General features: G+C 44.5%; 1 protein-coding gene across 1 annotated transcript in view; it reads left to right on the top strand.

Moving 5' to 3' along the window:
• Positions 1 to 15,200, top strand: part of EVI5L (ecotropic viral integration site 5 like) — a 1,294,704-nt gene that overhangs the window by 675,535 nt on the left and 603,969 nt on the right. The gene's annotated exons all lie outside the window — the stretch shown is intronic.

Here is a 15,200-nt window from a genome sequence, read left to right as displayed (position 1 = left end):
CTTTGGATTAAGACTACCTGGCATTGGGGGGGGAGTCAAGTCTCCCCCCAGATATTTTCCTCCAAATACCAGTTATGGTCACCCTGTTAATCCTAATGAGTTCTGGAACATCCCGTTACAAAACCTGTATGAACCACTCTCTGAGCTCGACTTCAATGAATGACTGGTTATGCCAACTCTTGATATAGAGGTTACTCGAGATTGTCTGATTGTTTCTGCTACATTAGATGAAGTCAACAAAACGGTCCCTTCCATTGTTACTTCTCCATTAAGAAGTACTCCCGCTGAGTCAGAAATCAGTATGTGGGAGAATGGCTGTGCTCCTTTAGCGGAGATTAGTGGGACTCGTAATGATGTCACTCTTTGTTCGCTGAATTTGTATGATATGGAGACCACTTCCTCTTTCAGTGTTACAAAGGATGATTGGGGTGGGGCGGAGGATTCATTGCACAATGTCAAATCTGTGATTTCAAATTGTATGCACACGGATAGTGGAAAGTGTTTAATTTTTCCTACTAACTACCCTGCAACTGACATGGAGGGTATTGGTGGAAAGGTAGAATTTGTAGAACTTGTTGATATTGCATCCCTGCCTGAAAAGTGTACCCCTGGTGGTCAGATAAATGTAGAGGCCCTCTCCAACTCCTCCATTCTTACCCCTGCTTATATTGTACATTCCATACTTAGTTGGAATGTGGCTGGCCTTGCGACAAAAACTGCATCACAATCGTGGTTGGATATGGTGAATACTCCTTCAATCCTTTGTTTTCAAGAAACCTGGGCCTTAAACCCAGTGCATTTACTAGGGTACCAGACCTTCCACGCTCCGGCCTTGGTGACAAATCATGGCAGAAACAAGGGCGGTTTGGTAACATATCTCAGTATCAATAGTGGACTAACTGTGCTGACACACATCCCAAAAGATTCCTACCAGATAGTTATGTTCGGATGGGGTAACTCCCTTAACCTTATTATAATAAATTTTTACAATAGTATTAAATGACCTAACCCATGCAGTTGTTACATTGAAAGAACGTACTGACAAGGAATGTATGATTGCCTGGTTGGGTGATTTTAATTGCAATATCTGCCAGTATGGGAGAAAGGAACTTTGTGGCCTAAATTGTATAATGGATGATACCCCGAATCACTTTAGCCACTCAAAACTAGGGGATACTTTAAATAGTTTTCTTTTCTATTTTAACTTAGATTTTGTAAATGAATTATGCTCACCGTCACTACCTTTTCAAACTACTTTCCATGGAAGAGGCTCAAATTCTGTGATTGATTTTACCCTTTTTTCTAAATCACATGCCACTTTGCTCTCCTTATGGAAAACAATGGATGTGTATGGAGACCATTACGCTCTAATGTTTAAAATAAGAAAACATATAGAGAGGTCCCAAACAAATACAAACACCATTAATTATCAACCCCATATTTCCATGGGACGGACAAGTGGCTTTACTATTAAATGGGACAAAGTGATCCCTGAAACACTTTTTAGAAATGTATTATCCGAAAGACGTCCGGAGATTAACAAATGCCTATCTCCATCAGAAGACCCGCAAAAAATATTAGACTCTTTTAACAAAATTCAGCAGCCGTTAAAATCCCTACTGACACGGCAAACTAAATCTGGAACTAATAATAAGAGAGGTTGGTTTGATAAACATTGTACCACTGCTTTAAAAAAATTAAAAAAGGCATTACATACCAACCCGCGATCTATAGAGGCCATTAGACAGGCAAGATGTAATTATCGCAAGGCTATTAAGAACAGAGAAAAAGCCTTGAACAAAAGGCCTGGGAATCTTTAATCTCTGCCTCAAGAAATAAAGATGCCACAGCCTTTTGGAAGGCAGTAAATGCCCCCTTCTGGCGAGGCAACCAACCGGAAATGATAGATATTGCCATCAACGGGGATACCTGGGTCGCTCATTTTAAAAATTTGTACGATGGACAGGAGCTACAATCTACTGCCCCTGAGGGCGGCATTATACTTCCTCCTATCTCCGAACCTCACGTGAAAAATGTTCCGTTGGATCTTGTTTTTTCATGTGAAGAGGTGAGTCTGGCTATTAGAGAAAGCCCATCTAGTAAGGCACCGGGTCCAGACTCCATACCAGTAGATGTTTTTAAAGCTAATTTAGATTTTTGGGCCCCATTGTTAGCCTTAGTGATGAACTGTGCTAATATCCATGGTCTAATACAAACATGGTCAGAAGCTATAGTGGTCCCCATTTTTAAAAAAGGGGACAGGCATGACCCGTCCTGCTACCGTCCAATTTCTTTGATTGATGCTTTAATGAAAGTAGCAGGGCGCATCATTCTTAAACGTATGCAAAATTGGATTGAGTAAGCGAATATCCTCTCGATTTTTCAGTATGGTTTTCGTCAAGGTATGGGGACGGTTGAGCAGAGCCTTAATTTAGATCTTTTAATCTCCAAATATACTATAGCAAAAAAAGGGAACCTTTTTATTACTTTTATAGATTTAAGTTCAGCATTTGATTGTGTTGAACATAAACAACTGTGGGCTGCCCTAAAAAGTCTCGATCTGGATCCTTCCATTTTAAATTTTATTAAAGAGTTATACAGAGATGCTGAAGCGAGGGTTCACGTTGGACAACATGGAGAGTGCTCATCAAGATTCTCAATTAGGAGGTAGTAAGACAGGGGTGCATTTTGGCACCCCTACTCTTTTCACTCTATATTGATAAGATTGGTGATCACCTCAACAGCTTTCCCTATGACTACCCTGTTGTACAAGGCTGCCCTGTCCCCATCCTCTTATATGCGGATGATGCCGCAATTTTATCGCAGACCAGACTGGGTCTTCAAAGGGCAGTTTCTAAGTTCACTCTTTTTATGAGGGACAAGGGACTGAAGGTCAACATTAGTAAAACTTACTCTATGTCTTGTCGACAGGGAACAAAGACAATACGCTGCCCTATCTTCATAGATAATAAAAAAAATAGAGATTACAGATCAATTCCCGTACTTGGGGATTTGTTTTCATCGTAAATCCACCTGGAAACAAGCCATTTTAGCGAGAAAATTAGCTTTCTCCAAGGCCATAGGTGCCTTGCAGAACTTTGCAACTAAAATTGGTGGAAGACCTGTCAAAGAGTTGATTGTCATTTATAAAGCCAAATGTGTGTCTACGGCCATTTATGGTTCAGGGGTATGGGAAATTGATTTGGTACTTTGTATACAACAGACCGAGAACCGATTTCTCCGGTACCTCTTAGGGGTACCAAAATCTACTCCAAACTATTTTATACATATAGAACTCGGCCTTTCATACATTTCGGACATTATTATGACGGAACCCATCCTTCTATGGCATAAGCTCTGGCTGACTACTGAAACTGCCTTTAACCGCAATATCATATCCGACTGTTTTCAATTGGATGGCGTCAAGCGTGTTAAGTGGTTATCGACAGTAGAAAATATGATGAGTGACATTGGCCATCCAGAGTTTTTCAAGAACCCCTCCACCATGGAATCAATATCAAGGAAAGGGCTACGCAAAATGGTTATGGACCATCTAGAGAATAAAAGATGGAAGATTGAGAAACTAAAAAACTCAGTCCTAGCCTATCAAAACATAACTCCTGACCGGGGTCCACAATTATATCTTAATAGTGATACTAATAGTTACGCTAGAATGCTTTTATCCAGATTTAGAATGGGTTCCTTTTTTTTGATTGATCACATTTCCATCCTGTAATGATTGGTCGAGACAAATGCTGCCCTGTCCCTGTGATGATGTGGTCCTCCAATCAAATCTCGCTAGCCGGGAATACGAGCGGACTGTCACCCGGGAAGCTGATAAACGAAATACAGAAGGGCCGCCAGTGAGGGAACTCCCAAGGGAAACGTATACTTCACGAGCGCTTTGGGTGTGATATTTAACCCCTCTGTGCCGGGCTAAGAGTTCTCGAAATCGGCATTAAACGAAGGAAAAGTCGGAACTGAAACTCTACCTACCGCGTGCCTATGAGGCAGCTTAGTTAATCATGTCTTCCAGATATTAAACTGGATGCATTTTCGCCACTTTATGGAATCTATACAAGTGGTTTCTTTGAACTTTTTAAAGTACCCTGAACACAAATAGAGGATTATTCGCTGGACGAAAACCTCAACTTAGAGATAAGGAGGCGGAAACCCCTTAAAATACATTGCTATACCTTTCGGCAGTTTGAGAACTTTTTTGGGATACATTATCCATTCACTGTCCTGAAGAAGGCGGATCTGATTGATTGTACCGCCGAAACGCGTCGACGCCCTAGGAGTTAATCAGGGAATATAAATTAAGGAGAAACTCCAAAATTATTGTCTTTTACTTGAGTTTAATCCTTTCTCCCTGCGTACTCCTTTTTATTGGAATGTTTGTTTTTATTGTTTATTACACCGTCCTATATATGTTTCCCAATTTTTAGTATTTAATTTATGTAATGTTTGCTTAATAAATTGTTTTATACTTTATTCTTTGCCAGAGTGTTTTCACATATATTGCAACTTTCACGTGTCTACATTGCTTCCTTGTGGTATGTGAGCTGTTTATAGTCTAAATGTGTGTTCTGTAAATACCTATGTACTTTTGCAAATTCACCCAAAGGGAATTTCTTTCTGACTTGCGTCACTCGTGGAACCCTATCCCTTTGGTTTCGGGGTCCCTCTCTCTTTTGTTAGAGAGTGACTACTGAAACTGCCTTTAACCGCAATATCATATCCGACTGTTTTCAATTGGATGGCGTCAAGCGTGTTAAGTGGTTATCGACAGTAGAAAATATGATGAGTGACATTGGCCATCCAGAGTTTTTCAAGAACCCCTCCACCATGGAATCAATATCAAGGAAAGGGCTACGCAAAATGGTTATGGACCATCTAGAGAATAAAAGATGGAAGATTGAGAAACTAAAAAACTCAGTCCTAGCCTATCAAAACATAACTCCTGACCGGGGTCCACAATTATATCTTAATAGTGATACTAATAGTTACGCTAGAATGCTTTTATCCAGATTTAGAATGGGTTCCTTTTTTTGATTGATCACATTTCCATCCTGTAATGATTGGTCGAGACAAATGCTGCCCTGTCCCTGTGATGATGTGGCCCTCCAATCAAATTTGCCCTGCAGTTTATTCTGTAAATTTTATCATGTTCCTAGAAAAATGTTGCTAAAACCAATTCTCAAACAGTGGGGGATCCGTTCTTGTAGAGAGGCGTTTTTTAAACTACAAAGGATGGAAACCCCGAAATTAATCTTTACTCTAATCAAATTTTTGAAACTATTGGTGAAATTTAGAAATTCAATGAACTCACTGTATATATCTTTTTAAAAAATGTTTTAACTCATAGGGCTCTCTGATTACTACAATTTAAAAAAAATGTTTTAAGTATTTATTGTATTTATTTTTGTGTATGAATATGATCATTATTTCCCTTTCTTTCATCCAAAATTGTAATGATACTGGCTGTTTGTGACATATAGTGAAATTCGTATTGTGCTTTCGATGTATTTTAAAATGTATGCTTTTATGATATGAAAACTTTATATCGAAATAAAGCTTTATTTGAATTTGAATTTGAGTTGGTGGGGGCCCAGATGGAAACACGCAGGACTCATAAGAAAGTGCAACAAGAGTGGGTAAAGCCGAACATAGAGAGGGGGAGGAGGGAAGAGTATTGGAGGAGAAACCACTATAATGAGATCTCTGTATTCTCAGCAGCAATAATTGTCTGTAATAATGTTAATTATACAGTATTATGGGTGTCTTTCATAGATTCACATGCCTGAATCATTCCCCTTCGTCGGAATGGGAGTCCCCGGTACTAACTAAAGTAATGTCCTATAGACATATGGAGAAATAGGCCCATAGGCCTCACATTAGTAACATATCTGTGTCCTTTTGTAAAAAGCACCAAATTCTAGAAAATAGCCAATGAGCTGTCGCCTCCCTCTAGAACCCTCCTGGAAGGAGCCTCAGTCCCTCAGATTTTCTACTACACATTGTGCTAAGGGAGTCTCCTCTGAGCTCTGCTCAGCTTTTGTTTCTTCACAACTGGTTTCCAATGTTCTGGGATATTTTTCTCCTGTTTCTTCAGTGACTGCTATTAAATATGGCTGACACACCAAAAAAGTGTCATTTTAGATCCTGTAATTCTTGTGGAAAGAAAAGGCTACATATTGATGACCAGCATAAAGACTGCCTGTAGTGCCTGTATCCAGACCATTCTGCTAAGGACTGCAAGGTATGTCGTACCTTTTCTACTAAAACCCTCAAGGACCGTGAAGGACGCCTTTTAATTTGGCTCCAGAGGCTGAAAGATAGAGACCACCTTGATTCCTCTGAGGAAAGTAAAGGTTCTTCAGTATCTTCAAAATTGTCTCTGAAGAGACCAAGGGTGGCTTCTCCTAGCCCTACAGCTCCTCCTCAAAAGAAGACATCAAAGAAGTCTTCAAAGGTTCAGGCTAAGACAACTCCTTTAAAGGAAGGTCACACCTTCTAAAAGCCTGTTTCGACAGCGTCGACGACGTTATCGTTAACGACATCTTCATCATTGAAGAAAACTGTGTCTTCAGCTTCGTATGTGTCTACGTCAACGACGACTGTTTATACATCGACAGCATCGTTGTCATTATCCTCGTCGACGACTACAACCCTATCGTCAACGATAGCCATCAAGAAAACACCGCTGACGTCGGAGACCCAGTCGACGCTGACCTCACCGACGACAGCATCAGCGACGACCTCGACGACGAAGCCAATAGCGTCGACGCCGGCGCCATCGATTGAAAACATCGTCGACGAAGGGCTCGTCTACGAAGGAACCGTCAACGACAGGAATATCTCAGCCGTAGATGGCAGCCCCGTCGACGATGACCCCACCGACTATGCGATGTGGGTATCTTCCTAGACAGTCAAAAAATTGCTAAACTTTGTCATTCAAAAGCAGAGAAAATGCAGTCTCAAGCAAGAGAGAATTATATAAAAAATATATTTTTATTAAAAATGAGAAAGTAAAAACACAATAAATTCAACAGTTGATTTTTGACACAAAATATACAGATAAGAACTTATCTCTTTCTCGCCACGATACTACTTATTGGATTAGATAAAGACAGCCTGTTTATTGTGTTTTTACTTTCTCATTTTTAATAAAATAGGTCTTTTTTTTATATAATTCTCCTTTGCTTGACACTGCATTTTCTCTGCTTTTGAATGACAAATTAACCATAGACGTTTAGCAATTTTTTGACTGTCTAGGAAGATACCCACATTGTGTTATACCCTGTCCTAGAAGTTCCTTACTTTGTCAGGGGGTCCTTGTTACTTCATATATTTGCCCACAGCCACAGACTATGACAACTGTCGACGCTCCACTGTCGACGATCACACCGTCAACGTCTCTTCGACGATGATGTATTCTGGCATACAAGCAACATGCGTATGCCTACAAATCACAAAAAGGGCTCTAACACCGTCGTTAACATCACCGAGCCGGGTTCAACCAATTCCTCCAGCATGTCTCCTCCAGGAGGAAGATTCAGACGAGGGGGACATGTTCCAGTTGGCGACAAGCCCATCGGATCTTCATGTGAAATGTCAGAGTTCAGATGAGGCGGAAGAACAGGAGTAGGTATATCATCCGCCACCTACTCCTATGGTTTGTCTTCCAGCATCTTTAATTACGGATCTGCGGTACCTCATTCAGGATTATAAACACAGGTTTCCAGAGTCTCCGGCTCCTCCGCCTGCCACAGTAACTCCGTCTCCAAGACCACGACCTCCACCCTTGAATATTCAACCGGAGAGATTTGATTTACCACATCCTCCAACTTCTGATGAGGAAGGAGAAGAGGAAGACCAGCAGGAAGAGGGTGAGCTGCGGGATACTCAATCCGTACATGTCGACTGGGATGACTATGTCATTCCCTCTCCTACATCTCCAGTGCCTGCGCCCGCAGATTCACCACCAGGCGACATTGGAGGGTTCCATAATGTGGTTGATAGGGCGGCTCAACGTTTTAAGATCTTAATGGTCTCTCAAGAACAGGACTGCTTGTATGACTTCAAAAAAGCAGTTAGATCAATACCTAATATTGATTATCTATGGAACCAGCGAGTTAAAAACATGCAGAACCCCTCCTCTGTATCTCCAGTGATTCCACGGTTGGACAAAAAGTATAGAGCGCCTGATACTGCACGGCCTGTTTGACAGGACATCCCAAACGGGATTCAGTGGTAACACAGGCAGAAAAACTCCAGGAATCCTTCGGCCCCTTTATTGGCCCCTCCGGATAAGGAAGGAAGAAGATTGGACAACATTGGGAAAAGGTTTTCCTCAATGTCTGCGATGACAGTGAAGGCCGCAAATGCCTTAGCGCTTTTGGGACGATAAAATAGGCAATTATGGGCGGATATAGCCCCATATCTGTCAGAGTTTCCAGATTCATCCAAAGAGGAGGTGAAGAAGATTTTGCTATATGGTGAAACATTGGCGTCAGAAATAATAGACTGTGCAGTGGATATCCCTTTGACAGGGTTCCGCCAGTTGGCTGGAGCAGCAGACTTGCGACGCCAGGGGTGGCTGAAAGCAACCTCATTTCGTCCTGAGGCACAAACGAAGATTTTGGACATGCCCTATGATGGCCAGTTACTATTCGGCTCCAAAATTGATGAAGCACTACAGAATATAAAAAAGGACACGGACACTGCGAGAGCTTTGGGCACTCTCCAGTACAAGAATCAGTCCTTTCGTGGAACTAAAGGGAATGGACAGTCTTCCTATAGAGGAAATTTCCAGTACAGGCCTTCATACTCTTCACGCCTGAGTCGACCACAATATCAACAGCGCCAACAACAGAATCAGCAATCCTCTTATGGCAAGTCGTCCTTTCGTGGTAAAGGACAAAGAAAAAACAACGGATGTAGACAATGACATGTTTATTCAGCCAGTCCAGACTTCATTTCACTCATTAAAAATTGGAGGAAAGATTACCCACTTCTTGAAAAATTGGAAAAAGATTACCACGGACCGTTGGGTCCTTCAATTCGTGCAATTCAGCCATTCTATGGAATTCATGCAAATCCCTCCCCAAACTCCTCCCCGCCCATTGCATCACTAAAATGTACTGCTGCTTCTGCAAGATATCTCTATTATGCTCCAGAAAGGAGCAATAGAGAAGGTACCTCCATCTCAAAGGGGAAAGGGATTTTATTTCCGCTTCTTTTTGATCCAGAAAAAAGAGAAAAAGTGGAGACCGATTTTGGACCCTCAGGGCCCTCAACAAATTCCTGAAGAAGCAGTTGTTTTGCATGGTGACGATCCAGGAGGTCTTACAATTGCTGGAATAGGAATATTTTATGACGTCCCTAGACCTTCAGGACGCTTACTTCCATATCCCGATCCACAGGAATCACAAAAAATATTTAAGATTTGCAGTGGCAGTCAGACACTTTCAATTTCGGGTCCTGCCCTTCGGGATCAAGTCTGCACCTCACATCTTCATGAAATGTCTTTCCTCAGTGGCGTCATATCTCAGGCAGCACCATCACCAAGTCTTTCCGTATCTGGACGACTGGCTGATCAAGGCTCCATCCTTAGAAGACGCATCCAGGTCTTCTAACGCCTGTTTACCGCTTTTCGATTGTTTGGGTCTTACACTCAATCAGGAAAAATCAGTCCTGCAACCTTCTCAGTGCATCAGTTTTCTAGGAGCAACCCTGGACACGCGTTCGAAGAAAGCTTTCCCATCCCAAGAGAGGAAGAACAAGCTTCTGGCACTAGCTGGCCTAGTGGCCTCAAAAAAGGCCTTGACGGTCCGCCTTTTCAAGTCTCTTCTGGGGATGAAGTCATCGTGTATCCTCCTGATTCCTCACTGTCGCTTATGGATGCACCCTCTACAGGAGGCACTCTCGAAGCAGTGGGTCCAATGCACGCGGTCATTCGGCGACCTCATGAAAGTGACTCCCCAGATAGTCAAAGCCCTGCAATGGTGGATGTCATCTCAAAACCTTTCTCAATGATTGACATTCCTACTTCTGGCTGCTCCTCATATTATCACAACAGACGCCTCCTTGGAAGGTTGGGGAGCTTTTCTGCAAGAGCTGCGGATAAGCGGGACGTGGTCTCCCTTGGAGAAAGGGCTCCATATCAATCTCCTCAAACTGCGGGCAGTCTTCCTGGCCCTTCGAGCTTTCCTTCCAAGAATCCAGAATTCCCTTGTGCTCGACCGGACAGACAACACTACGACGATGCACTACCTCAACAAGCAGGGAGGGACGCGCTCACTGACACTCTCTCGCGAGGAACTGGCTAATCACAAACAAGGTATCTCTTCGAGCGGAGTAAGTCCCAGGCATGGACAATGTACTCGCCGACTCATTGAGTAGACCGAAGACAACTTCTCATGAGTGGGAACTGGATCAGAAGATCCTCAACCAAATTTCCTTGAGATGGGGCACTCCACAGATCGACCTATTTGCCACAAGATCCAACGCCAAATGCCCACACTTCGCAAGTTGGCATCCCCAGTCAGGGTCTCTAGGGAATGCATTTTTGATTGCATGGTGTAACGTCTTTGCGTACGCCTTTCCGCCATTCCCGATGCTTCCCAGAGTCCTCAAGAAATTAAAGGCGGAGCCTTGTACTCTAATTTTAATAGCCCCAACTTGGCCACGCCAACATTGGTTCACGGAACTCCACCCCTTATCTCTGGAGCCACCGATCCGCCTGAAACAGTGTCCATCTCTGCTCACGAGGAGCAACCAGCCAGTCCAGCATCCGAATCTGAAATCTCTCAGGTTAGCCGCCTCGCTCCTGAGTTCAGAGAGCTTCAGTATTTGAATATTCCACCTGACTGTAGAGCCATCCTAGCTCGGGCACGATTGAATAGCACCAATAAAACATACTCTTTGAAATGGAAGAGGTTCTGCATCTGGTGTAAAGATCGAGGAATACACCCTTTATCTTCCTCTCCGGAACAAGTTTTGCCTTATCTTCTCCACTTGGCAACGTCGGGCCTTTCTCACTCCTCCATTAGGGTCCACTTAGCTGCAATATCCTGTTACAAGAGATCTTCAGCGGGTCCTTCTCTCTGGTCTCAAAGACTGATCAAACAATTTTTGAAAGGATTATACAGGACTTTCCCTCCAGTGAAAATGTTGCCTCCTACCTGGCACCATAATACAGTCCGTAATCAGCTCACGAAACATCCCTTTGAGCCGGTGCACAGGGCTGACCTGAAATATCTCTCTTGGAAGACAGCTCTCCTAATTGCACTCACCTCCGCGAGGCGAGTGAGTGACCTGCAAGTTTTCTCGATTCAGGATCCTTTTCTACAATTTAAACAGGACAGAGTGATTTTGCGGACAAATCCGAAGTTTATTCCAAAAGTCCCATCGGATTTCCATCTCAATGAGCCTGTGGTTTTGCATTCCTTCTTCCCAAATCCCAGTACTGCAGCGGAAAGGTCGTTGCATTCATTGGATCTCAAGCGGTGTTTAAAATTTTATATTGACAAGACAAAGGCTTTCAGAAAGTCAAATCAGCTATTTGTGGCTTACAGCACGCCCAGGAAAGGTCTTCCGCTCACTAAACATAGCATTTCCCGCTGGATTTCGGCAGCTGTTTCTTTTTGTCATGAACAAGCAGGACATCCCCTGCACTCAAAAGTACGAGCTCATTCTACTAGGGCGATGTCTACACCCATGGCACTTTTCGCAGGTGTGCCTGTCATTGACATTTGCAGAGCGGCAACATGGAAGTCGCTGCATACCTTCACTAGGCATTACTGCCTGGACACGGAACTTATGAAGGATGCTGCGGTGGGACAAGCAGTGCTTCGGCATCTATTTCACTAGAGGTGAGCCTTCTTTCATCCCTCCATCCTTTTCATGTACGCACATTTCTCTATTGTGTATTTTGATGGTATTTATTGTTTGCAACTATATGCTCTTTCTAGTAGCTTGAAATGTTATAATCTAATGACTTGCAGATACTGTACCATCCAAAATGTGCTTTGTGCTTTTCTTGCTACTCTGATTCAGGCTTGTGAATCTATGAAAGACACCCATAATACTGGATGAGAAATGCGTTACTTACCTGTAACTGCAGTTATCGAGTATTGGTTTCTTTCATAGATTCACATGCAACCCTCCCGCTTCCCCTGGAAGGGCTCACCTATTCTCTCAGTGATACACCAACTTAGCTTTGTGCGTACGAAAATCTGAGGGACTGAGGCTCCTTCCAGAAGGGTTCTAGAGGGAGGTGACAGCTGATTGGCTCTTTTCTAGAGTTTGGTCCTTTTTACAAAAGGACAGGGATATGTTACTAATGTGAGGCCTGTAGGAGAGTAGGGTCTGCAATCCTATGATCACCCAGATTTTTTGCTTTTGTTTCACTAGTTTACGACTTTCTCTGGCTGTGGGCCTGCCAATCAGACCCACAGCCTGGCTGTTCTCTCTCTAAATTACAACATGTACCCTAGGTGCATTTACCAATTGGTACTGGGCCACCTTATCAGACCCTGTAACTCAGGGCATAGGTGTACCCAGGGCTGCCAGGGGCTGCAGCATGTATTATGCCACCCCTGGCTGGCCTCCTAAATTTGACACAACTGGCTGCATGACAGCTGGGGCAAAGTCGTGTAATCACCCTTTGCTGTAGGTGTAGTATACCTATACCTAACCCTAAAATGGACACACAGATTCTTATCAGTCACTCCTATGGCAGGCCTTGACAATCCTGAAGGCAAAGTGCTTGGAATCGTGTGAGATGGTGCTCTGGCATGAGCTGAGCCTGTCTGCAGCTTGCGGAACCAAGTCCTAATAGCTGTTCCATGATATCGCATACCATATACTCTTAAGTGCATTATAATCCTCGCGGTTAAATGCTAACTTTGGTATTGCTTTATCAAAACATGTCGAGTAAGGTGTCATACGAATTGGAATACTAACCCCTCGCCAATTCTGGCGACGGGGTTGGCATTCCACCCTTCTAGAGGGACACGACATGTATGTAACTGTGAACCCCGGTTAAAGTTAAACGAAGCCTCAGCTCCACAAAATGGATGCTGCCACCACAGACACGAGTCTGACCCCCTGCAGCTGGGAGTCCTTCCAGCGAGGGGAGCCTGGACAAAGGGTTTCCTGTCAGGGGCGGTGCTAGCACCGTCCCAGACATGGTTTTGTGTATCCTGGGTAGGCAGGGCTTTACAGGAAGGTGACTGCTGAGTTGCACCCCGGTGCTCACTACGCATAGGCCGGTCAGAACCAGTTCCAGGGGCACACCAGCCCCTGGCCTGGGGAAAGTCTGGTATGGCAGAGGGGTGTAACCACCCCCCTCCTAGTCCCACCCATAGGCAGGACCTAGTCACCGGGTCAGCCCCCTTTTTTAGTATAAAGATAGGAGCGGGCCCCCTGTTCAAATTAGATCATCTTTGGAATCAAGACCCGATTTTCTGCGAAAGGACTTCAAGATTTCCTTCTTCAAGATTCTCCCTTGTGGCTAAGGAGTAGTCACCCTGCATCCGCAGGCACCATCCTAAGAACACTGCGGTCTGCTGCAAGTCCTTCTTCACGAATCCGACGACCCAGCTCGACGAGACCCGGCTTCCCTGGCACCTCTGACCTCTACTCACCTCTACAGCAAAGCTGAGAACTGTGAGTGCGACGAGACCTCGAGGGACCGACGATCGCCAAGACTGCACGACTTCTTTGCAACAAGCCCACCGTGTGCTCCACTGGTGAGTGCTTCGGGGTCCGAGAAGCCCCAACCCTGAGCAGCTCCAGCACCGAAGATCAGCCCTCCAGCATCTCCACGATCTGCGTGGGGCCCTTCTGCTTTTGCGTGCTCACCGCGCTGTGTGGCTACTAGCCGGCTGGCTTGTGGCCTTCTTCACGACGCCCGACGACATCACTGCTGCTGGTCTGGTTGTTCCAGACTGGCCCTTGCTTCCTTCTTCAAGAGAGGCACCCCGTACCCTCCTGGTCCACTCCAGACGCCATTTTGAGTCCACCGCGTGGGCTTGAATTTGCCAAGGCTTTGTTGCCCAATCCTGGGTCCAGCGACGCCGACAGCTTCATCCATCGTGGGACAGCTCGCTCCTCCATCCTGGTCGCCGACAACGCCTCCTGGTCCGTGAGATCTGCGAGCACAGCGTCACCCACTCACCTAGTCGAGGTGGCTACCATCCGGTGCCCTCCTGGTGCCCACTGACTACTGGCTAGTAGTCTCGAACTTGGTCCCCTCTGCTTTCAGGTGTCATCTTCCTTCGATCCAGGCTTGGATCCATCGAACTTTCTTCACTGGTCGCCTGCCAGCAACTTCTTTCTTCCAGGCTCCTGGTCCATCTACGAGGATTCCCGACGTCTTTTGAGACCTATGCAGCTGCAGCCCCTGGGCTAGGTAACTTCGGCATTTCGGTGCCCCAGCATAGCCTCACTATCCAAGGGTCAGGATCCACTTTCGTTTTCCTCCTACCAGGTCGGGTTCGCCCGAGAACACTAACTTTGTCATTACTAGCTACCATAGACTTTGTCCCGCATCACGCGTGAGAGTGCACACTCTGCACCCGAGTCCCCTAGGCCTCCTATAAGTAATCTGAAGGTTCTATAGTCAAGCCCTAGCGATTCCTAAGCCTATTAGTACTGTACTTACCTGCTAGTAATTTCGCATTCCACTTTCAGAGTATATGGTTTTCCGTGCCCCTAGGGCATTTGTATATACTGTGCTAACTTAAGTATTTTCGTAAGAGTTTTGTTTTGTGCTTAGTACCCTGTCCTCATAAAGAGTACAGGGCTGTTGTGATTCTTAATAAATATCTTGTTTATTTTCATAACACTTGTGTGGTGTCCTTTCACTGGGTATTCAAGGGGTATATGTGTGGTAAACAGCTGGCTTAACACGCCCTCTCGAGTCTTTAGCCTTAGACTGCTCGTATCCACGCTACTAGGATAGCTGGTCTATAAGGTTGACTTACAACCAATCATCAATAAGGGTTGCTGGACTGATACATAGTGTTCACTAGAATAGTGAGCACTGCATATCAGGCCACCTTCTCACAAGGCCTATGGGCCTATTTCTCTATATGTCTTTAGGACATTACTTTATTTATGTACCGGGGACTCCCATTCCGATGACGGGGAATGATTCAGGCATGTGAATCTATGAAAGACACCAATAC

The sequence above is a fragment of the Lissotriton vulgaris genome, chromosome 1_1 (assembly GCF_964263255.1).
Source record: "Lissotriton vulgaris chromosome 1_1, aLisVul1.2, whole genome shotgun sequence".
Lineage (NCBI taxonomy): Eukaryota > Metazoa > Chordata > Amphibia > Caudata > Salamandridae > Lissotriton > Lissotriton vulgaris.
The sequence above is the reverse complement of the archived record's forward strand: the minus strand, read 5'-3'. Positions and strand labels throughout refer to the sequence as shown.